General features: G+C 45.2%; 1 protein-coding gene across 10 annotated transcripts in view; it reads left to right on the top strand.

Moving 5' to 3' along the window:
- Positions 1 to 25,480, top strand: part of MICAL3 (microtubule associated monooxygenase, calponin and LIM domain containing 3) — a 227,867-nt gene that overhangs the window by 23,496 nt on the left and 178,891 nt on the right. The window lies entirely within an intron of this gene.

Genomic DNA, 25,480 nt, shown 5'->3' with positions numbered 1-25,480 from the left:
AGTCCTTGGTGTGGAGTCTGGCGTGGCCGAGTGTGGGTTGCTCAGGTCGCTGTGGGCAGGTGGCCACAAGAGAACCCTGAAGTGCTTTTTCCTTTTATTTTCTGGTGATAGTGGTGGACTGGGTGAGGTGACGTCACTTATCTGTGAGCCACCCCCCTTTCTAACTGCCTTACAAGGTGATAGCGCTGTTGGAGGTCTGCGTGGTTCGCTGGAAGTTCCTGGCTTAAAACTCACCTCCAGGAGCCCAGAACACAAGGAGGCTTGCCTGTGTTAGCGGAAGGCCAGGCGTGGTGATAGCCGTGGCTTTGCAGGTTCTGGCACGGATGGTAGACGGGTCACCACGGTTGTTTGCTGGGCCCCTCACGCAAGGCCTCTGTACCTCATCTTGTTAAGGGACGTTGCAGCCCTATATCTTGGCTGATTTTTCTCCAGAGTCTTAATTCAGGGAAAGCGTCTCCAGGAGTACAAACCACATTTGTGTTCTTTTAATGTTGATGTTTAACATAGACATTAATTATGGTTTACATGAAGTGGGTTAAGGCAGAGGAATGGAGATGAATTGTAAATAGTGTCTTTTTTTTAAGGCATATTCCTTTTTTCTTTTTTAGTGGGATGTGGCTGGAGAGAATGGCATTTAAACATCAGAACACCAGTGTGTCTTTGGACCCATGTGACAATTTGCTACGTAGGCAATCATTTAGGATGGCGGCTTATACCCCAGCGGTGGGAATGAGTTGGTTTTATAGTGAGAAAGACATCTTATTTTGAATTGCTGCTGCCAGCAGAAAGGCTCTGCCCTCGCATTACCTAGCCACACAGATGCCAGTTATTGTTGTGGCTGCTGTCTCATGTGAGCACACCTGTAAAGGGCTGTGAAGAGGATATCATAAATCCCATATTTGATTGTCAGGTGTACTCGGCGCAGAAATTTGGGTCCAGTTGTTTTAGCCCTATAATGAGTTGTCCTTATGTTCCAGGTTTAAAAATTTTTTTAACTTTTTATTTTTTTTTAATTTATTTTATTTTTATTATGTTTTTTTTTCTGTGAGGAAGATCAGCCCTGAGCTAACATCCATGCTAATCCTCCTCTTTTTGCTGAGGAAGACGGGCTCTGAGCTAACATCTATTGCCAATCCTCCTCCTTTTTTTTCCCCAAAGCCCCAGTAGATAGTTGTATGTCATAGTTGCACATCCTTCTAGTTGCTGTATGTGGGACGCGGCCTCAGCATGGCCGGAGAAGTGGTGCGTCGGTGCGTGCCCGGAATCCGAACCCGGGCTGCCAGTAGCGGAGCGCGCACTTAACTGCTAAGCCACGGGGTGGGCCCTAAACTTTTTTGACAGTAGCATGGGTTAATTCCAGAATTATAGGGAACACGTGGTTTGGGTGTTCCTCTTGCAAAGACTCCTTAGGAACTTGGATCTGATTCTTAACCAAGACTCCTTTTTGTGTTTACAACACTAACCTTTGCAACGTCTAGAGCTTCACTACCAGATTGCAACTTTTTTCCCCACCTGGGATGTTTCCCTTTCAGTGAGGGCTTTTTCATGGTATTTCTAGATGTGGGAGAGAAAATGGGCTTTGGACTAATGTGTGTAAAGTACTTAGTGCAGTACTCGGCACACAGGACATCTTTAATAAACGTAGGTAAGGTTTTTTTTTCTCTTTGGGTTTGTGAGTCCTGTGGGTGATGGAGTTGGATGCAGTTTTGATTGCGTGCTCCCTTCTTAAGTTAGGAATATGAGCCCCCTCCTGGTCCTCTTCCCACCCCAACCTCTAGCTCTCATACTGAAATTGTTTTTGTGTGTGTGAGGAAGATCAGCCTTAAGCTAACATCTGCCAATCCTCCTCTTTTTGCTGAGGAAGACTGGCCCTGGGCTAACATCCGTGCCCATCTTCCTCCACGTTATGTGGGACGCCGCCACAGCGTGGCCTGGCAAGCAATATATCGGTGGGCGCCTGGGATCCGAACTTGGGCCGCCAGCAGCGGAGCGCACGCACTTAATCACTACACCACGGGGCCGGCCTCCGTACTGAAATTTTTATGGTAGGTTAAAAATGAAACTCACACCTTTGGACCTAGAAGTAAAAATCAAACAAGGAAAAATTGAGCTCTGTCAGGTTTGTGTGTTGCTTTTTTTCAGAAAGGATGGTGTCTGCCTTGGAAGAGGTCTTACACCACTCAGTGCAGAGGAGTAGATGGTCAGAGTTGACCCTTTCTTGCACCTGTTGAGTAGTCCTGTGGGTGAGGATTTTGGTCGTTGTTGGTTTAACATGTCCAAGTGGAACTGTAAACCTTTCCTGATTTCTCCTGGTACTGGCATCTGAGAAGTAGCCCAGGATGGGAAAGGCCTAACTAGCAGGCAGGGGCAGAGTCCTAGATTTGATGGGCTCTGCCTCTGAACTGGGCTTTGCAAGGAGCAGCGGTTTCCCGCCTCCTGCTTGTAGCAGGCTCCCTGTGAACAGATGAAAACGCTATCAAGCCTAATGTTCTTGAACGAGTAAGAAACATCACTGGTTTATTTATGTCCCTTAATATTGGGTGTGACATTTTAATAATAATCATGCTCTGGATTTCCTTATTGCTTTTTCTTTGAAGAAGTGAAAGCTCTTTCATAGCCTGTTATCTCATTGATTCTTGTGTCTGAGGTCATCAAAGTTTAGTACACTATATTATTTCCATTTTATAGATGGAGGTGATCATTGCTCTAAGTTGCAAGTGTGTTGGTGTCTGAGCTGGACTTGAAATGGGTTTTCCTTCTTATATTACATTTTGTTTTTACTTTTGTAGAAAAAGGCCCTCTTTTGGGGGAACCTGAAGGACTTAAAGATACCAGACCATTGTGCTTTTTGATTACTAGAAAGCTAAGAATAGTTAACATTTATGGAGTGGTCATGTGTGGGAGCCTGTGCTAGGTGCTTTGTGTACATTCCTCCATTTATTCCTCACAACAGTGTACGAGGTAGGACTCATTCTTATCCCCAGTTTTACAGATGACCAACTAGGGTCCTGGGAGACCTCAGGTCAAGGGAGAGATAGAAAGCAGGGCTGGCACTCAAACCTAGGCTGGTTCCAAAGCGTATGCCCTTCACCCTCATGCTTTATAATTTTTTATTTATTTATTTATTTTTCCCCCCAAAGCCCCGGTAGATAGTTGTAGGTCATAGTTGCACATCCTTCTAGTTGCTGTACGTGGGACACGGCCTCAGCATGGCCAGAGAAGCGGCACGTCAGTGCACGCCCGGGATCCGAACCCGGGCCGCCAGCAGCGGAGCGCGCGCACCCAACCGCCAAGCCACGGGGCCGGCCCAACACCCTCATGCTTTAGTGGTGACTAAGGAGCAGACCTCAGAGTCCCTACCACCTGTTGCTGCTGCCTTCCTGGTCTGATGGGCTGTGGTTACACTGGGGCTTTATTCTTCATGGCAGAAGAGTTTTCACACCCTGAACTTTTCCCGTGCCAGAAGCATTCTTCTAGCCAGGTGGAGGATCATCACTTTAGGAAAAATTATCAGAGCTGAAAAAACATCTCTATTTGGAGAGTGCGAAGTATTTAATAAGACCAGACAGGGAGAATAGGGACCAAGAGGATCGAGATGGATGTGGACAGAGGAATCTGTGATATTCTAACCTCGGGACATCCCAGTACGTAGGCTGTTTAACTTGAGCTGCGGGTTGAAATTGTAAACCTGGAGGCACAGCATTTGGGCTAAAATCTGTGCAGTAAATAAGGTCTCGGTTTCTCCTCTAGATGGCAAAGTTGAAAATCTGCTTCCTTTTTGGTCTTTAGCTTCCACAAATGATGCAGTACATGGTGGGAATGGTGGAGTATTGTTGGGAAGCTTACCTAGTCTCTTAGTTGACTTCCCTTCCCCTCCGGTTGCCCCTTCTGCAGCTTTGGTTCCACTTTTCAAAATTCAGTGCTGATCCTATGGAGTTGGGTGAAGTGGTCGATGGTCCCAGGCTCTGAGGTGCGTGGGATACACCAGTGGACAGAACGACATCCCTGCCCCCGTGGGGCTCAGCTGTACATGACCTGCTGTTTTCTTGGCATGTGCTTTAGCTGTCTTTAGATAAAAAGGCTTATAGTCATCGTTATCAAGAAACTGGGGAGGGAGGACAGGGAAACTATGGCTCCAAACCCTGCAATTCATTGATTTTTTTTGTCACTGGCGAGTCAGAGTTTCACAGAGGAGAAAAAAATGTCACAACTTAAAAGACAGTGGTGATAATCAGATTAAAGGAGAAGAAGTAGGACTGTTGATTTGTCCCTTGGTGAAAGGTGGAACAGGAGGGGGGGCGCTTCTGCTAAGTTGTAAGTTCTTTGGTTAGAACAGCTATGTCCCCTGCCTCCCTCTGCAGTGCCTGCTCCACGTCTGTCACATAGAAGGAAGGAGCACGCACGTGTTGGTGTGTGATTGAAAGCCAGGGAAGGAGTCTTTCTGCATTAGATAGGTCTCCAGAGATCTCTTTGATTGTATATCTAGTCAAGGAGCTGGTCTGGTTAACTCTGGAAAGAGAGGGACAGCACGGTCAAGTGGTTAAGTGGTAGCTTTTATTGACTTTTCCTTACTGGTTTAAAATGAATAATAACTATGTAAAGGGCAAAATGAAACTTTGGTTGGTCCCAGCCTTGTCCTCTTTCCTGCCCTGCCTCTTTTCTGTTGCTGATTTAAACAAAGCATAGAGGAGGCTTGAGTCAGGGGAGGCTTTCCCTATGTCAGTGCTGGAGCTTGGAAAGAGAGGAGGAGCAGAGCAGTCCAGAGGGAAGGTCACGAGTAGGCGGTACCTACTCTTGGCAGCTGTGGCCCCCTGGTTACGACAGCAAACCTTCATCGCAGACTGTCCCCAGCCTCTAGAGGTCCCGAACTACACACCTCTCTGTGTCCCCCCCCCCCCCCCCGCACTGCCTCCACCAGCAAAGCTGCCTTGTTGTGATTGAGAATTGTTGGTTTGTGAGTGGAAAAGAAGAGGCAGTGGGGAAAGTAGCTGTGATGATGATGACGTTAGCCATGATGGCAGCAGCAGGCACTTACAGACAGTTGACTCTGTGCTGGCTCTGTTCTGAGTGTCTGCATGTGTGAACTCAGTGCTCACAGCAGCCTGAGAGGGAGGTGCTGCCGTGATCCTGGCTTTAGACACGAGGAAGCCGGGGCACAGAGAGCTCATGACCTGAGCAAGTGGTGGGGTCAGGGCTCGGACTGGTTGTGCAGACCAGTTCAGGGCAGCTGGCTTGGGCAGCCTTACTCCTGTTAGGGTTATCTGCATCCTGGGCATCACCCCTTCCTCTCTTCCAGCCTCCCCTCCACCATTTCACCTTTTCCCCTCTTCACTTCTGAGTCGTCTGTCTGAAATGCTACAGGAGAGATGCATTTGGGTTAATTGGCGTATTCCCTTGAAGTTGGGGCGGAGTCGGAGGAGGTAATTCTGAAGCATGTAGAGAACACAGGCCCAGGTGGGCTTCCCAGAGGGGCACTTAGGACTGTGTATGGGTCTTCAGGGACCTAGGGGCTGGGTCGTGGGCTCTGGAGAGAGTGTTGATTACAGCTGTGCTCCAAGAAGAGGTGAGGAGCCCTTCCCCTTCCCTCCTCTTGTGCTTGGCCTAGGTCTCCCATTCCCAAGACCTGGAATGGGAGTGCAGCCTGTCATGGCCCTAGCTCAGCTACTTTATGGATGCTTTTTATTTTGTTTATTTGGTTAGTTTAGTTCTTTTAAACAAGCTAGTCTGAGATCCTAACCTCTGAAACAGAACCTTTTACCCAGTTTGGTCATGACTGGTCAGTCATTTATTTCCCTGTGAAAAAGGAAAAGGGAAGTATTTTAACTAGTGACATGGACATGTGTCAGTTTGTTCTAAAGTAGATAGCTTTTCCAAAAACCAGACTTGCAAAGGTAGGAAAAGAAAATCAACCTTCTGCCTTTGGCATTTTAAGCACCTTTAGGCTAGTGGGTCCTATGGACAGTTATATAATGATGGCTGTCACTTACGGAGTGTTCCCCTGGGCTAGACATGTGCCGAGTGCTCTGCACGCACGCGTCATTTCTGGTCTTCAGGGGAGTACTGTCACTGCTGTTTACAACAGAAGAACTGTTGCAGAGAGGTGAAGGTTCGTAAACCCAGTAAGTTGCAATGGCTGGATAACTCCAAATCCTGTGTGTTTACCTAGCTATAAGGTGAAATGTTGAGGGAGCTAAGGAAGAGGAAATGGGAAAGAAAAGGACGGGTGGGGCAGGGGAAAGAAATTCCTGAGAGGGCAACTTGAATCAGCACCCAGGATGTGCTGCATGCTGTGGGCCTGGGCCTCAACCACCCTCAGGGAGCCAGGGAACAAAGAGGTTCTCTGAATCTGCGAGCTTTAGGTTACACACTGGGACTTTCTTTCAGCACACGTTTATCGAGCAGCTACTATATATAATGCATTTGCCAGATAATAAGACGTTGTCCACATGCAAGAGGTCACTGTATGTTGTATTTCTGGGGGAGGCAGACACATCATCGGGCTTGCTGGTGTGCAGACAGAACCGGGTGCTGTTGTGGTGCTGTCGGTCAGGGTATGTCCTGGCAGTGCCCGGCCAGCCAGCCTTTGCTCGTGCAGTATTCATTTGCACCCCAGGGATAGTCTGGACCATCTCCGTCTGTGCTTCTCACTCTGCTCCACGTGCAGTAGCTTTCCTTCATGCTTGTCTCCAGGCTGTTTCTGCAGGCTTTTGTGAGGTCCAGGTGCTTGGGCATAGGCAACAGGCAGGAAAATCCGGGGTGGAGTAGAGATTGTTCCCTGCGAGTAAAGGAGGTCAAGAGATTTGGCTAAAAACCTTACTTATATTGCGGCATGGGAAAGATGGGAAGGGAATGAATTTATTAGGAGTCTGCTTTATAAATCCACTGAGTGATGTAATCTCCTTTAATCCTTACAGCAATCTTATGAAGTTAAGTATATGGTGCCCGCTTAGGTTGGGAAACATGAGGCTCAGTGAGGTTAAATGACTTGCCTGAGCTCTCTCAGCTGGTAAGTGGTGGAGCTAAATTAGATTTAAAAACCCAAAATGTGTAGTGGTTAAGAGCATGAACTCTGGAGCTAGACTGTACTGCACCATTTACTAGGGTGGGCCCGTGGCATGTTCTCTAACCTCCTTGGACCTCAGTCTCTTCATTTGTGCCATGGCGTGACACTCCTGTTGACTTTGCATAGTCGTAAGCATTTAGAGTTCTGCCAGGTGCTTGGGGAGCGCGCAGTGAGCGTCCTGGGTGAGCTAGTACTGTCATGGACGCTGCGTAGGACACTTGGCGTGGACTGCTGAGACTTGGGGTTTCCTCTCCTCCAGGGACAGTCACCAGGGGAGCACGTGTGGTCCACGCTTACCCTCAGATGCTCCCCCTTCAGCTCTTACACTCTCTCCTTACTCCCCGCCTCATCCCTGGCTCTGCGTTGTTTTTCTTATTGCCAACTCTTTAGACTTCCTGGAATAATTTGTTCCTTAATTTGTCATTTGCTGGGCCCTCCCTCCATTTATTGCACTGTACTGGGTATTAGGGCAGAGTGCGGGTTCGTAGAGATAGATGACCTTGTCCCTGCTCAGGAACCTGTCTGCTTCAGGAGATACAATATGAGTGCACAAAATGGTTGGATAAGGGGCGAGAAAAGCAATGAAATACCAAAACGGCACAGATGGTGACTCCAGTGTTTGGGGAAGACAAGGACAATAAACTATTACTTTTTGAGAATTCATTATATGCCAAGCATGGGTTTAGATGCTTTACATGCACTGTCAGCCCTGCAAGTGAGGTGATGCTGTCCTGTCCTGCTTCACAGATGAGGACCCAGAGACGTCAGCGTCTTGTGCAAGGGCATGCAGCACACGAGTGAGAGCAGCCTGGGGCTTGGACCCTAGTCCATGCTGGCTCCACGGGCCTTTGTAGACTGAGTCCCAGGTCATCGGTAGGATTGTCTAGGTGAGATGAGGGGTGGTGGCGTGAGCAAAGTTTAGGATTGAGAGTGAGCATGATGTGTGCAGGGCCAGTGAGACGCCAGGCTGGCCGGGTTGGAGTTGAGTTCAGTATTTATGGACTGCTGTGCCAGGTTCTGTCTGGGTGTTGGGAGATGAGTAAGACGTGTTCCTTGCCCTCTGGAATTTTACTGTAGCTGGGGAGACAGACACACAAATAGATGATTTCAGTGTAGTGGGGTAAAGCTGTGCTGAGGGTAAGTATAGGGTGCTGAGGAGCAGAGGAGAGGGAACTGGGAAGTGCTCCCGGAGTCTTGAAAAGTAAGTTAATGGTAAGTTAGACTTGAAGGCAAGGTGAGTTTTCTAAAAGGCAGAACAGCATGAACAAAGGCATGGCCCTGTCGGCTTTTCTTCTAAAAGCAAGTTTATGCATCTGGTGATGGATGCCAGGGTACAGTGTGAAGTGTATAGGCAACAGGGAGTTCATCAGAGGTGTCCGAACACAACAAAAGCACGGAAGTAGTGTTTTATGTCGATTAATCTGGTGGAGGCAGGAGAGATGAAAGTCAAGACCAGCTATGGGAGGGGTCAGCGAACTTTTTCTGTAAAGGGCCAGGAAGTGAATATTTTAGGTTTCAGTGGGCCATATGGTCTCTGATGCAAGTTCTCAGCTCTGCTGTTGCAGCCATAGACAGTTGGTAAACGAATGGGTGTGGCTGTGTTCCAATAAAGCTTTTATTTATGGCCTCCTAAATTTGAATTTCATATAATTCTCACATGTCATGAAATAGTCTTCTGTAGGTTTTTTTCCCCCAGCCATTAAAAAATGTAAAAACTGTTTTTCACTCGCAGGTTGCATTTGACCCACAGGTCGTGGTTTGCCCACCGCTGAGCGACTGGTAATAATTCAGGTGTGACATGACAAGGAACTGGAGCAGGATGTTGGTGATGGAAAGAGAGAGGAAGGACTGGACGCCAGAGACACTTGGGAAAGAGGACACTGATTAGACAGAGGAGACAGGGAGGGAAGAGCCCCGGCGAACGCTGAGGTTCCACATGCGGTGCCTCTCTGGGCCCCTTGTGGTCAAACTGGTCTTGTTTTCCATTGCCAAGAATGTGACTTAATTCTGGAGAAAAACCCAGAGAACATGACTTGATTCTAGAGGAAAACCCAGAGGTAGCTGGTGCTCCCAGACCTCTCTCAGCGTTGTTAATTGTTCCAGTTGTGTCCCGGTGAGTGTCACTGTGCTGGCCACCTTTGCTGCCTTGGCCTCCAGGTGTGTGAGGCAGGAATTGGCTGCTGCTGTAACTGGGACAGCCTGTCCACCATTTGTTGGGGCACAGGTAAAGTTCATTTTTTGGATAATTCTTTATTTTGATAAAAATTCAAATTTACAGAGGAGTTGCAAGAGCAGTACTGGGAGCTCGCTTGTACCTGTTATCTAGATTTATTAATTGTTTATATTTTGCTCCATTTGCTTTGTCATTTTCCCCTGACTCATATATATGTATTTTTTTCTGACCCATTTGAAAGTTGGGAGACATTGTGCCCCTTTTACTCCTAAATACTTCAATGTAGATTTATCAAGAATAAGGATATCCTCTTCCACCACCACAGTACAGTGGTAAACATCATGAAACTTAACTTTAGTACAATACTATTTTCTAATTGTTTTTGAACCTAGCACCCCTCTGATAGCTGTTACTTGGAGATTACCTGTCACGTGTAAGTAGTGCTGCTGCTGTTCCCTTTAACAGAGCCATAGACACGTCTCTGGGACCTGTGCTCCTAGCAGCAGCAGTTCTCCAGCACCCATGCTGGGGCAGCTCCGTGGGGTGTGGAGGCCCAGTAGTACCCAAAGGAGAAGCAGCTCCCAGGGCTGAAGGAGCCTTCCTGATCTTGAGCTTCTAAGCTGCCAGAGGGCAGGCACTGTGTTTTTTCTTCTAAGAGCTCCTGCCTCCCTGCTGCCTTTGAGAAAGTTAATCTCCTCAGTGGAATAGCAGCCACAGCACCCAAGATCTCAGTTATAGTTACAAACACGTTCTTACTTTTACCTTTCCTCTCCTCCACTGCGTCTCAGCTGATGGAAAATGATGCTTCTAAGATTGATTCTTCCCACGCTTGATTGGAAAATAAAATGGAATTAAATTGGAGTAATTTATTTTGGAAATAAAATGAGAGGAAAAGGTATCCTACCATTTCTGACTTAGGGCAAAAAGGGATGTTCTTTTTGCTACTTTAAAAGACAAACTGGGGGCTGGCCCCATGGCGTAGTGGTTAAGTGTGTGCGCTCTGCTGCTGGTGGCCCGGGTTCGGATCCCGGGCGCACACCGACGCACTGCTTGTCAGGCCATGCTGTGGCGGCATCCCATATAAAGTAGAGGAAGATGGGCATGGATGTTAGCCCAGGGCCAGTCTTCCTCAGCAAAAAGAGGAGGATTGGCGTGGATGTTAGCTCAGGGCTGATCTGCCTCACAAAAAAACAAAAAAAAAAGACTGAAACTAGAAATAGGGAAGTCTAATGCATGTTCTTTAATTCCTTATGAGTAGCTGTAACTTGCTTAGTTCCATAGGAACTGTGGGAAAAGGAATCTGGAAATTCTGCACCTGATGAGAAAGGAGTATAGGGAAGGCTCTTTTCTTTGTGTGAAGTGGGCAACTCGCTGCATTTGCTAAGTTCTCTGTGACTTTGCTAAGTTCTCTGTGACTTAACTAAATGCTTGGTCTTTGCCTTAAGCCTGTGTTAAGCCTGTGTAGATGGGATTGGGACCCTTCTCTGTGTTCAGTCGTTATTGACTGTTTGAGAGCCCGTTTTGTGATCTGGGACATCTGAAATCCAAGAGTAGGTCCTCAGTGTCTTAGATCTGGGAGGCCCTGTGCTGGGCGTGGGAGGGGTGGGTGGGTCACAGAGGAGATTAAAGGTGCCAGGTGCCTCTGCATTCCCTGACCTCCCAGCCCAGATGGGGACACCTTGGGTCAGCTGCTGCTGTGTGGTGAGCCCAAGGGAGGCAATTAATGGTTCTGGGTCACGGTGTTGCCATTTTTAAAGTAGGGAGATGTTGGCTGTCAACCAGCTTAAAGGGACATACTGGAGATAAAAATGAGTATAAAATTTGTGTATGTGCTTGGAAACAAGATACAAGTACCGTTTACATGCTGATGTTTTCATCGGTGCACCCTTAACACAGACAGAGGCACTGGCTTAGGGGAGCTGAGGGCAGTTGTCAGAACCTGCCCTGACGGGATCTGCTTGTCTTCTTTGTGGTTAATGGAACCCGCAAAGGCAAGGCAGATAGATTCAGTAAATGTACACCTAAAGGTTACAGGGACAGACAAGGAGAGTAGAGGTCAGGGGCTCTGTTCTCAGAGTTCACAGTTCATTTTGGGAGTCAAGATAAGTAACAAGAGCAGCCAGTGGATAACAGTCAGATACAGAGAATCAAGTACAAGCCGTGCATGTGTGTTCTGCTGCTCAAAAGGCAGTGGTGACTACTCTGCTTGCTCCCTCTGCTCCAGCTTGTCTGGCTGCCTTACTGTTCCTCATACACTCCAGGCATGCCCTGCCTCAGGACCTTTGCACAGACAGTTCTGTCTTCCTGAAACACTTTTCCCTAAGATACTACATGGTTAACACCCTGAGCCCCTGCATGTCTTTGCTTTTTTTTTTTTTTTTTTGTGAGGAAGATCAGCCCTGAGCTAACATCCATGCCAATCCTCCTCTTTTTGCTGAGGAAGACTGGCTCTGAGCTAACATCTATTGCCAATCCTCCTCCTCTTTTTCCCCAAAGCCCCAGTAGATAGTTGTATGTCATAGCTGCACATCCTTCTAGTTGCTGTATGTGGGACGCGGCCTCAGCATGGCTGGAGAAGTGGTGCATCGGTGTGTGCCCGGGATCCGAACCTGGGCCACCAGTAGCAGAGCGTGCGCACTTAACCGCTAAGCCACGGGCCGGCCCTGCATGTCTTTACTTAAATGTTACCTTCTCCATGAAAGATATTCACGCCACCTGGTTTAAAATTTCACTGTGTTGCCTTCCCCCCTGTACTCCTAATTCTTTTTATCCTGCTCTACTTTTTCCTTTTTTCCAGAGAATTGACCACCCTCCAGCTGCTTACTTACGTTTCTTGAGAGACGTAGTAGCCTGGGAACTGGGGCCAGACCCCTTGAGCGAAAGTCTCACCACCTGCTGCTTGTGTGACCTTGGGTAGATTATTTAACCACGTTAGTCTCAGTTTCCTCACTTGTAAGAATAATACCTCTTACATAAAAATAAGAATTTTTATGAGGATTAAATTTTTATGAAGATTTTCAGCCATTATTAAATGAATTAATATTTACAAACTGCTTAGCATAACACCTGACATGGAGTAAGCGCTATATGAGTGTTTGATAAATAAAGCTTTTATTGTCTGTTTCCTCCCACTCACATGGAAGCTTCGTGAGGTCAGAAAGCTGTATCTGCTTTGTTCTCTAATATAATCCTAGCATGTAGAACAGGGCCTGGCACTAAACAGGCAGTAAGTCCGTGGGGACCGAATGAGGAGGCTGTGGGTGAGCTGGTCTGGAGAGGGGACCAGTGGGGTGTGGTCAGTGCTGTGGATGGCAGAGCCCCACCTGGGTTCCCCTCCCAGCTCCACACTCAGTGGCTGTGTCACCTTGGACCCGTGTCTTAATCTCTCCAAGTCCTAGGCTCTTGCCTCCCTCGTCGAGTTGTTAGAAGAATTGGATGCAGTAATGCGCAGCAAGTGCCCGGCGCAGGGCCGGCGCAGTGCCGGCCTGGCTGGTGGCAGGTGCTCGGGAGTGTCAGTTCTTCTCCTTCCCCACACCCCAGGCAGAGTGAGTCAGTGAAGGGAGCCGGCTGGGGGGGAGCAGGGCAATCCTGAGTCCAGGTGTAGAGAGAGGGTCAAAACAAGGTGTTAGGTAGGGACGTGACCGTCCCAGGTGAGCTTGACAGAGGGGTTAGTGAGAAGGTACTGTTCATTGTCAAACTTGGATGCTAAGATGAGGGGTTTAGATTTTTTTCCCCTAACTTTATTTTGATATAATTTCAGAAAAGTGCAAGAATAGTACAAGGAACTCTTGTTGACCCTTTAGCAGGAACCACCAGTTGTTTTCACCTTGCCCTGTTTGCTTTTTCATGTTTTTTCCTTCTCTCTCTATGAATTAGAGACATTTAACTCCTAATGTTGACCCCAGAATACTTCAGTGTTTATTTCTGAGGTACAGGGATATGCTCTTAGATTTTGATAGGGGCCTTAGGTTCTCAAATGGGGAAGTGGCACCATGTGAACAGTACTTGGGAAGATGGGCTGGAGGCCTGAGGGCCCGCTGGTGGGCAGGGTGGAGTAATTTCCACTGGAGCATGGTGAGGACCAATTGGTGACCAGAGTGGGAAAAGGCTATAGAGCCATGAGTTTAGTGGAGTCTTGGGTATGTGCTGCTCGGGACGGGGTGAAGACAGGACGAGGGGGCAGGAGGTCTTACATGTGAGGACACTGCTTCGGGGGAGGAGAACAGCATGCATAATCTGAAAAAACCAGTTCAGTTTTATTCTGTTCTTGGGAAATGAAACGTCACTGCTCCTTAATTCATAGTACAGTCTACGGAAGATAAGGTCCACCAGATCCTGACTGATGCGGATGGAGTCTGTCTCCTGCTCCTAGAGGAACAGCCCTGACACACCTGTGTTGTCAGAGGCATAGACATGCAGTGTCACCTGAAGGAAGGACTCGGCTGATAACCGGGCATGTGCTCCAGGCTTTGTCCTGAAGATAGCAAGTAGAGAGGAGCATTCAGGTAGTCTGATGTAGATCCAGGAGTCATCTCTGACAAAAACAAGGTGGTATTGAGGGGGGAGGATGGTGGGAAGCCAAGGACTAAACCCAGCTTTGGAAAGGGGGCTCTCCAGGGAACCAAGGAGAGGGGGAAGACAAGAGAAGGGAGGGTAGCAATAGCAATGTAAAAAGAAATAGAGTTAAGAAAGAGGACCCAAACTGAGCTAGGAGAGACCCAGGGAGGGAGTGAGTGAGCTCTCAGCTGTTCTCAGCACAGCCCAGCACCCCCTGGGGCAACTTGTTGGGCTCTGCGTTTTCCAGAGCGGAAGCCAGAGCTCACTAGCTTTAAAGGAGCACCCCGTGAATAATGCCACCTAGGGTGCCAAACCAGATCAGACTGTTGAAGGATTTAAAATTAACCTCCCAGTGCCCAAGTGTTTTTGTGGAAGACATGCTTCAGGGAGAATTTATCAAAGAAGGTGTCTTACATTTGAGCTTATACTAAGTATTAAAGACGCCCCCCCCCTTTTTTTAAAGATAATGTGTTCTATGGAAGATTGTGCTAGTCTCTTTAGCTTTCAGAATCCCCAGCTATAGGAAAATCTTGTTATAGGAGAGTGTTGATTCCCTCTGGAGTATCAGACTCTTAGGAGTGAAGTAACCACAGGATTATGGTTTGTTCCCACCAACATGCATCGAGTACCTTTTGTGGACCAAACACTGGGAATGGAGTAGCCAACCACGGCCTCCCAGAGCCCGCTCAGACCTTGTCCTTCAATTTTCAGGAATTTTGTGAATTGGTTGTTAAATAGAGCCATTATTAAAAATTTATTCTATAAACTTAAATTATATTAAAAACAAGGGTAATAAATACTCAAAACTCATCACTTCCTCATTGTTTGAGCATTAACTATGCTGTTACGTCTCTTGTATCCGTATGGTAGAAATACTATGTAATAGTGAATATGGAGCGTCTCTCCCCCGCTCTGTGTTCAGAGACGTCAAGTTAGTAGCTTGAAATTGGCCGTGGGGGGCGGTATTTATGCCACAGTGGGAGTATTTATGCCACGGAAACCAACAAATACTACAAATCGGGACTTGATTTATTGTTTTGTTCATTGTTTAATAAAGTGATGGAGAAAATGTTAACATTTGCAGTTTAAACCTTAAGTGTTTTGTGTCTGTAGCCATTACATTATGAATAGCACAAAAAAATTGAGGAAATATTCTTCTAGTATTTGAAAACTAGGATCCAGTTCAGCAAAGAAGTTGCTCATATAATGTTTGATGTTCATCTTCCTTGTTTCTGTTTTATTTTACTGCTTAAAGTAAATGAAAATATTAACCAACATTCACTTATTTATCAGTTGAATCCATAGGTTGGCCGCAGATATGAGTTGGACAAAAATCCATGACAGTGTTCTGTGAGAATCAATTGGATAGCTGAAATTTACATTAAAGAGTATAACAAACTTTATTATTATATGTTACTATATATTATTATACATATTTATTACTATATTGTATATTTTAGTCCTATTGTATGCTACACATCTTTTATGTCAGTAAAATTTATAATACATGTATGTACACATAACTGCACGAACATATTTTTGGAGAACAGGTTGTTAAGCATTTACCAGCACACCACCATAGTGAGTTAAACAAACACTGCCTTCACGGAGTTCTCAGTTTAGTTAATAGATAAATAATCACAGAGATACCTAATGTGTGGAGGGCACGGAGGAAGGACCGTGTAGAGTCCAGTGGAAGTGTGTGACAAGGCACTTAACCTGGGCTGGAGGGGAGTCTGGGAAGGCGTCCCAGGGGAAATGGTCCTTACAGTGAGCACAGACTGCGAGTGGGTGGGGGTGCCTCTGGGTGGGGCCGGGAGGAGGTCTGCAGGCGTGAGGAGCAAACAAGCAGTTCCCGTGACTGGAGCGTAATGAGGAGCGTGAAGGAGCTGGGAGTTCCGGAAAGAAAGGTGGGCTTGGGCCAGTTGTGTGGGTGCGTGCTGTAGGTCATGCGAAGGTCGTGTTAACAATCTAAAGATTCTGCTTTTAGGTGGGCTGGCCATTCAGTTGCCACAGACTATTAAAGGCAGTTCCGTTCCCATTTGGCCACCTAGATGTGGCTTCAGAAAAGAGGTGTTAATAAGATTTTTGTGAAGTAAACACTTAAATTTGACAAATATGAATTATCCACTTACTGTGTGCGGGACTTAGTGCTAATTGTTTTCAAGGAGACATAAGTTGTTGACATTGTCCTTGCCCGCTAGGAATGTATTTTGTGGTGGGGGAGCCGGATATACGTATGGTGAACTGCCTGTAAGGTGGCTTTGAACAAAATGCTGTGGAGGAAGCAATTAATTCTGATTGCAGGGTGGAGAAGGCCGTATGGACAAGGCAGGATAGTAGTTTACAATAATTCACTTGGGGGACCCCAGAAGAGTACCCCACTTTTGACCAGAGGCCCTGATTGTCTTTGTTTCTTGATTTATCCCCATCATCTGCTGCTCTGAAGTCTCTGATTATTTCATGAATGCTAATTCTGCTGGAGACCAGACTGCTGGAGAGGGACCATGTCCCACACTTCCCTCCCCTTCCTCGTGGCACCTGACCAGGAACTGACGTTATGTGCTGTCAGAAATATTTTGTTGTTGTTTTTTATATCCATCAGCGAAGCATCACAGAATCCAGGTTTAGAAGATCCTTTAGACAGAGAATATCAGCCTAATGCTTCAGGGTGTACTGGGCTGGGAGAGGTGCTAAAGAAGCCCCCGTCTCCTCTGGGCTGGGACTGTCCCGCAGAAGTCACTAGATGCAGTGGGGAATTCCTGTGGTGAAATCTTTGGTAAAAAGACTCCACACTTGCGTTTTCTTGATTTTACCAATATTTACTGAGTCCCTACTGTGTGCCAGGCTCTGTGTTACTTATGAGGCTACAGTGACACATAAGATATAGTTACTGCTCTCAGTTGTTTTCTTTTTTTTATATATATATATATATATATATTTTTTATTGATGCTTTAATAGTTTTTAACATTGTGAAATTTTGGGTTGTACATTTTTGTTTGTCCTTCACCATATATATGTCTCCCTTCACCCCTTGTGCCCACCCCCCACCCACATTGCCCCTGGTAACCACAATGCAGTTTTCTCTGTCCATATGTTGGTTTATATTCCACATATGAGTGAGATCATACAGTGTTTGTCTTTCTCTTTCTGGCTTATTTCACTTAACATAATACCCTCCAGGCCCGTCCATGTTGTTACAAATGGGACGATTTTGTCTTTTTTTTATGGCTGAGTAGTATTCCGTTGTGTATATATATATATCACATCTTCTTGATCCAATCATCAGTCGAGGGACACTTAGGTTGCTTCCACTTCTTGGCTATAGTGAATAATGCTGCAACGAACATAGGGGTGCATAAGCCTCTTAGGATTGTTGATTTCAGGTTCGTTGGATAGATTCCCAGTAGTGGAATAGCTGGATCATAGGGTATTTCTATTTTTAATTCTTTGAAGAATCTCCATACCGTTTTCCATAGAGGCTGCACCAGTTTGCATTCCCACCAGCTGTGTATGAGGGTTCCTTGTTTCTCCACATCCTCTCCAACATTTGTTGTTTTTTGTCTTGGTGATTATAGCCATTCTAACGGGCGTGAGGTGATATCTTAGTGTTGTTTTGATTTGCATTTCCCTGATGATTAGTGATGTTGAACCTCTTTTCGTGTGCCTATTGGCCATCTGTATATCTTCTTTGGAGAAGTGTCTGTTCATTTCCTCTGCCCGTTTTTTGATTGGGTTGTTTGGTTTTTTTTTGTTAGTTGTGTGAGTTCTTTATATATTATGGAGATTAACCTCTTGTCACATATATGTTGTGCAAATATTTGCTCCCAGCTGGTGCGTTGTCTGTTCATCTTGATTCTGGTTTCTTTTGTCTTGTAGAAGCACTTTAATCAGATAAAGTCCCACTTGTTTATTTTTTCTTTAGTTTCCCTAGTCTGGGTAGGCATGTCATCCAAAAAGATTCCTTTAGACCAATGTCAAATAGTGTGTTGCCTATATTTTCTTCTATGAGTTTTATAGTTTCAGGTCTCACCTTCAGGTCTTTGATCCATTTTGAGTTAATTTTTGTGAATGGCGATAGCAGATGGTCCACTTTCATTCTTTTGCGTGTGGCTGTTCAGTTTCCCCAACACCATTTATTGAAGAGACTTTCCTTTCTCCATTGTATGTTCTTAGCTCCTTTGTTGAAAATTAGCTGTCCGTATATGTGTGGTTTTATTTCTGGGCTTTCAATTCTGTTCCATTGATCTGTGTGTCTGCTTTTGTACCAGTACCATGCTGTTTTGATTACTGTTGATTTGTGGTATGTTCTGAAGTCAGGGATTGTGATGCCTCCAGCTTTGTTCTTTTTCTTAGGATCGCTTTAGCTATTCGGGGTCTTTTGTTACCCCATATGAATTTTAGTATTCTTTTTTCTCAGTTGTTTTCTTTTTAAACAGCTTTATTATATAATTCACATACCATACAGTTCATTCATTTAAAGGGTACTGGTTTTTAGTATATTCACAGAGTTGTACAACCATCAACACAATCAATTATAGAACATTTTTATCATCCCCAAAAGAAACCCTGTACCCATAACAGTCACTCTCCACTTCTCTCCAGCCCCCCCCTCCTCAGCCCTGGGCAACCACTAATCTACTTTCTATCTCTTTAGATTTGTTCTTCTGGACATGTCATGTGAATGGAATCATACACTATGTGGTCTTTTTTGTCTGGCTTCTTTCACTTAATATAATGTTTCAAAGTTCCTCCATGTTATAGCATGGATCAGAACTTCACTCCTTTTTGTGGCCAAATAATATTTCATTTTATGGATATACTACATTTTCTTTATGCATTCAACAGTTGATGGACATTTCACTTTGACTATTTTGAATAATGATGTTATGAACATTCATATATGAGTTTTTGTGTGGACATAAGTTTTCATTTCTCTTGTGTATATACATACCTAGGAGTGAAATTGCTGGGTAATATGGTAACTCTACATTTAACATTTTGAGGAACTTCCAGACTATTTTCCACAGTGGCTGCATTTATTTTACATTCCCACTAGCGATGTGTGAGGGTTCCTATTTCTCCATATCTCACCAACACTTGTCTGTCTTTTTGGTTACAGCCATCTTAGTGGATGTGAAGTAGTATCTCATTGTGGTTTTAATTTGCATTTCTCAGATGACTAATGATGTTGAGCATCTTTTCATGTGCTTATTGACCATTTGTATGTTTTCTTTGCAGCAATATCTATTCAAATCCTTTGCCCATTAAAAAATTTGGGTTACTTTTTATTATTAAATTGTAAGAGTTCTTTATATATTTTGGATACAAAGTCCTTATCAGATACATAATTTGCAAATATTTTGTCCCATTCTGTGGGTTGTCTTTTCACTTTTTTTTGTTTGTGTGAGGGGATCAGCCCTATGCTAACATCTGCCAATCCTCTTTTTTTTTTTTTTTTTTTGCTGAGGAAGACTGGCCCTGAGCTAACATCCGTGCCCATCTTCTTCCCCTTTATATGGGACGCCGCCACAGCATGGCTTGCCAAGCGGTGCATCGGTGTGCGCCCAGGATCCGAACCAGCGAACCCCGGGCTGCCACAGCGGAGTGCGCACTTAACCGCTTGCACCACCGGGCTGGCCCCTTCACTTTCTTGATGGTGTCCTTTATGCTTTGAAGCATAAAAGATTTTAATTTTGATGAATCACATTTGCCCTCAGTTCCTGAGTAAGCCCAGATTTACATGACAGATTTGTGTGCTTTCAGGTGTTTCTGTTGTATTGAACAAGTCTCTAAAGTTGAATAGTCTGTAACTAGTCTCATAACCTTTAATACTCAGAACTTATTATGTTGGTGACTTTGTTTTAGCTTTGAGAAACTTAAAATCCTGTGAAAGCAGAGACTAAGGCATATGGGCTCTTTATAGCATTTTATTCATCGTGTCGCTGGTAAAAAACAACCATAAGCTGATGACTGGTGAACACTTGGATTGGGGGCCAGGCTTCTGGGACTAGCTGGAGGTTGGACACAAGTGTACTGAGATTGCATTTAAGCACAAGCCAGGAAAATGGAGCAGAGTTGTTTCCCATTGCAGTCTTAACTCCCTGTGTTGTCTAATGAGATTTTTGGCTCTATTTACTCAAGTATAAGGCATGGGATTTAATAAGAAGTGCATCTGGGTTATGTAGGTAAGTTACCAGAATGAAAAACTTAAACTGTCTCCTACCCTGATGCCTACAAAATATTTTAGTAGTTCACCTTCTCCCTATGCTGTTCAGACAAGACAAAAAGAAGTAAGACATTTTACTTCCGTAGTGATGTTCTGTTGGCCGTCTTATGTGTCCCCTCCTCTGAGCCACCTCACACCTCTGCAGCAGTCAGTGCTGATCCCTGGATGGAGGGCAAGCTCAGGACACGCACAGCAGGGGCCCTGTCTTCTCCAGAGTCACATGCCTACTTGTACCTGGGAATGCAGAGGTCTCTTTTGGGGGACATAACTTGGGATTACTTGCAAATGTGGTATTTCAGAGCCTCATTTGTTCTCTATCCCTTTTTGCTCTCTTTATCAGGTATTTCCATTTCTAAATTGGGGTACATGAATGTGTTGAGTTTTTTTCTTTGCATGTAATCTGAACAAGTGGGTATAAATCATGTAGCTGGGGGCTGGGGTGTGCGGAACAGAAATGTGTGGGAGAGGAAACTTGGGTAAGGAAAAGTGGAGAAGATGAGAAGTTCTGTCTTTCCAAATGCAAGAAGATTGTGGGAATTTATGAAATAGGAAGTGAATCAAGTAGAGTACAAGGCAATTTAAAAATTCTCAGGCTTGTTCATTAAGAGTTACCCATGAGGCATCAAAATGCTCATGGTGGCTTTTGTTTTGTTTTGTTTTTTGAGGAAGATTAGCCCTGAGCTAACATCCGATGCCAATCCTCCTCTTTTTGCTGAGGAAGATTTGGCCCTGGGCTAACATCTGTGCCCATCTTCTTCTACCTTATATGTTGGATGCCTGCCACAGCATGACTTGACAAGCAGCGCGTCAGCCTGCACCCAGGATCCGAACCTGCAAACCCTGGGCCACCGAAGTGGAAGGTGTGAACTTAACTGCTATGCTAGCAGGCCAGCCCCTTGGGTGGCTTTTTAGCAGGGGTGATTTTGAAATGAAGCATGGCCCCTGTTCCCACTTTGAATGGAGCTGCCTGTGATCAGATGGATGAAAGTGAATGGCGAAGGCATCTTGGATTGCTCTGACCTTTCTCCTCTGCAGAACTCAGAACCATTCCTTGTGGTTTTGTGATCATGGGGCTGACCTGAGACTTGCCAGTTCTTTTAAAGAAGTCGCTCTTGGAATGTTTTTGGAAGCTGCGACACTTTGTCCTCTTTGTATGCTGTATTCTTGGTGGGGACAGATACTTGAAGATGGATGGAATGTGGTTAAGTGTGGGGGCTCTAAAGGCAGAGTGCCTGGCTTCAGTTCCATCTTCTACCACTAGAATTGTGTGACCTTTAGTACATTAGTCAATTTCTGTTTCTTCACCTATAAAATGTGGAAATAATACCTATCTCATGGGGTTATTGTGAGGATTCAGTGAAATCTTGTGTGATGTTCAAACAACAGCATGCAAGATAGTGCTCATCCCATACTGAGCACACATTAAATGTTAGCTGCTGTTATTGTTGTTGGTGCTATGAAACAACCAAAACAGTAATTTGGACTCCATTCTTATCAATAAAGTGAGTAATCAGGTTGGGTAGCAGTATTTTTGGTAAAACAGGAAGTATGAAAAGAAATAACAATACTAGTAATTCCCATTTATCGAGCACCTCCTCTGTGTTAGGCCCTGTAGCTCTTGCATTGCCTGATGTAATTCTCACAGCAATCATGCAAGGTGTTTTTTTTTTTTCAGATGGATCTTTTTTTTTTTATGTGGGGCATAGTTATGATTTTTTTTTATTGTGAAATTTTTGTTTATCAGTCACCATATAAGTGACTTGTGCCCACCCCCCACCTCCCTAGCCCCTGGTAACCACCAAACAGTTCTATCTGTGTGTGTGTTGGTTTATCTTCCAGATATGAGTGAAATCATGCCCTGTTTGTCTTTCTCTTTCTGGCTTATTTCACTTAACATAATACCCTCCAGGTCCGTCCATCCATGTTGTTGCAAATGGGACAATTTTGTCTTTCTTTATGGCTGAGTAGTATTCCATGGTATATATATACCACATCTTCTTTATCCATTCATCAGTCGAGGGACACTTGCGTTGATTCCATGTCTTGGCTATAGTGAATAATGCTGTGATGAACATGGGTGCATACAACTCTTTGGATTGTTGATTTCAGGTTCGTTGGGTAGATACCCAGTAGTGGGATAGCTAGATCATAAGGTATTTCTATTTTTAATTTTTTGAGGAATCTCCATACTGTTTTCCATAGAGGCTGCACCAGTTTGCATTCCCACCAGCAGTGGATTAGTGTTCCCATTTCTCCACAGCCTCTCCAGCATTTGTTGCTTTTTGTCTTGGTGATTATAGCCATTCTCATGGGTATAAGGTAATATCTTAGTGTGGTTTTGATTTGCATTTCCCTGATGACTAGTGATGTTGAGCATCTTTTCATGTGCCTATTGGCCATCTGTATATCTTCTTTGGAGAAGTGTTTGTTCATTTCCTCTGCCCATTTTTTTATTGGCTTGTTTGTTTTTTTGTTATTCAGTTGTGTGAGTTCTTTATATATTACGGAGATTAATCCCTTGTCAGATATATGTTTGCAACTATTTTTTCCCAGCTGGCGGGTTCCCTTTTCATTTTGATCCTGGTTTCATTTGCCTTGTAGAAGCTCTTTAATCTGATGAAGTCCCACTTGTTTATTTTTTCTTTTGTTTCCCTTGTCTGAGTAGACATGGAATTCAAGATCCGTTTATGGCTGGTGGCGAGTAGTGTACTACCTGTATTTTCCTCCAGGAGTTTTATAGTTTCAGGTCTCACCTTCAGGTCTTTGATCCATTTTGAGTTAATTTTTGTGTATGGCGAAAGAAAATGGTCTCCTTTCATTCTTTTGCTTGTGGCTGTCCAGTTTTCCCAGCACCATTTATTGAAGAGACTTTCCTTTCTCCACTGTATGTCCTTAGCTCCTTTGTCAAAGATTAGCTGCCCATGGATATGAGGTTTTATTTCTGGACTTTCAATTCTGTTCCATTGATCTGTGTGTCTGTTTTTGTACCAGTACCATGCTGTTTTAATTACTGTCGCTTTGTAGCATGTTTTGAAGTCAGCAATTGTGATGCCTCCAGCCTTGTTCTTCTTTTTCAGGATTGCTTTAGCTATTCGGGGTCTTTTGTTGCCCCATATGAATGTTAAGATTCTTTGTTCTATTTCTGTGAAGAATGTCCTTGGGATTCTGATGGGGATTGCATTGAATCTGTAGATTGCTTTAGGTAGTATGGACATTTTAACTGTGTTTCTTCTTCCAATCCAAGTGCATGGAATATTTTTCCATTTCTTTATGTCATCATTGATTTTGCTCAATAATGTCTTATAGTTTTCATTGTATAGGTCTTTGGCTTCCTTGGTTAAATTTACTCCTAGATATTTTATTCTTTTTGTTGGAATTGTAAATGGGATTGTCTTCTTGAGTTCTCTTTCTGTTAGTTCGTCGTTGGTATATAGGAATGCAACTGATTTCTGTAAGTTGATTTTGTACCCTGCCACTTGGCTGTAGTTGTTGATTATTTTTAATAGTTTTCCAATGGAGTCTTTAGGGTTTTCTATATATAAGATCATGTCATCTGCAAACAACGAGAGTTTCACTTCTTCGTTGCCTATTTGGATTCCTTTTATTCCTTTTTCTCATGCAAGGTGGTTTTATCAGCACCGCTGAGGTCAAACAGCTGCTCAGCATAGAGCGAGTCTTAGTCACACATCCAGGAGCTGGGCCTTCTCTTGACTACCTCCGTGCTTTCCTGTCTGTGTTCACTTTGGCAGCGAGAGTAACAGGAAAGTCATTCTTTGCTCTGAGGCTGTAATTTCAGCTACTCACATAAGCCCTGGGCCAGAGAGAGGTAAGAGCTCCAGGACATACACCTCTTTCTGGGTGAGTCTTTTCTGTTGTGATGATTGAACAGTGAGGAGGAGGACCTCAGGGGGCTTGTCTTTTAAAAAGGCCCATGATCACCTGTTTCTAAGCCAGGTGCCTGTTGGTCTTCCTTCCACCAACAGGCAGATGCCCACAGCCTTAACGGCCACCCACAGACTGGGGGATGAGGGTGGATGTGGGGCTCTGCCCCATCCTCCACTATCACTGTATAGGCTGCCTCAGGATGGGTGCAGAGTCTGGGTGACCCTGCCTGTGTCCTGGCCTCTCTTGGGAAGGGACATGAGCTCAGTTACATATTCTCTAGAAGCAAGTCCGTTATCAGGTAGATGATTTGCAGAAATCTTCTCCTATTCTGTGGGCTGTCTTTTCACTTTTTTTGATGGCGTCTTTTGAAGCCAACATTCCCTTGCCACCCCTCCATCTCCTCCCTCTGCCCTGCCCTGTTTCCATATAATAAGGCTTTGCAAGTGTTGGGATGCCACAAGATGTAAGATAAGAGGGTGGTAGCGACCCCTCCCCCCACATACACACACTTCCCTTCTCCCTGTTAAGATAACTCAGCCCACAGAAGAGTTAAGATTAGAGACCAGTAGTTAAGTAGGCAAGGAGTCAGGGTGAAGCCTTGCCTGAAAGAATTGGGAACTGCAGAGAAAGGCCTAGGGCCCAGTGCAGCCTGGTGCGGCAGCCAGGTGAGCCCTGGGCTGAGCACGGGCGGACTGCCTGGCGCTGCAGGGGCCAGGCCACGGGGCCGCTGAGCAGCAGGTATGTGCTGGCGGCGTGTGGGCTGCCGAGCGCTGAGCGCTGAGCGTGGTAGGTTGCTTTGGGTCTGGAAGTGCCAAAGACTACAGACGCTGACGGGTCAGGTTACAGTTGCTGTGGGAACTGTGACCTTTGAATTTCCTGGCTTATGCATGGAATTTCAGTTGCATAATACTACAACTTGGATTTTTTCCCCTTCTCTCGCCCTCCTTCTTGGCATTTAAATTTTTATCCCAGTGAATGAGATCCTTAACTCTCTGCGTTCTCCTCCTCGTCTTGGGGCAGACATCTCACTCACTTTCCTTCTGCTCCCCCAGAGAGTGCCAGGCAGGAGGCCTGCCTGGGGCCCTGGCCTGGGAATCTTCCTCTTGTCTGCTGGCAAGGCCCTGAGGTGGGGTGAGCCAGCGTGGAGCTGCCTCTGGGGTGGACTGCTCTGTGTTGTAGGGTGGGCCCAGCTGTCCTGTGTGCTTATTTCTCCCAGACAGACCTTGCTCATTTCTGCTTCTGCAGTTCCATTTACACTGTTCTGCATGCTGGAGCATCCTCCCCAGGTGGCTAAGCTGAATTCTCCCCAGACTTCAGCTTCCACTGGGAGTCCACCCTCTCTGGGAAACCCGTTGACACCACCATAGCCTAAAATTATTCCCCCTTCCAGTGAGCTATCTAAGACTTGAACGTTTCATTTGGTATTTAATCAGATATTGCCTCAGGATATCTTTCTTGCTATCTGAAGAACATTTGTCATTTGAGGTGGAGGGATGGTCTGGTTTCTTTTTTCTATAAACCAGATTATAATTCTTGAGGGCCAAGATTTTAAGTTGCTGCATTGCTTGTTAA

Source organism: Ceratotherium simum, chromosome 17 (assembly GCF_057802395.1).
Source record: "Ceratotherium simum simum isolate JZ-2026a chromosome 17, ASM5780239v1, whole genome shotgun sequence".
In the NCBI taxonomy this organism is placed as follows: Eukaryota; Metazoa; Chordata; class Mammalia; order Perissodactyla; family Rhinocerotidae; genus Ceratotherium; species Ceratotherium simum.
The sequence above is the reverse complement of the archived record's forward strand: the minus strand, read 5'-3'. Positions and strand labels throughout refer to the sequence as shown.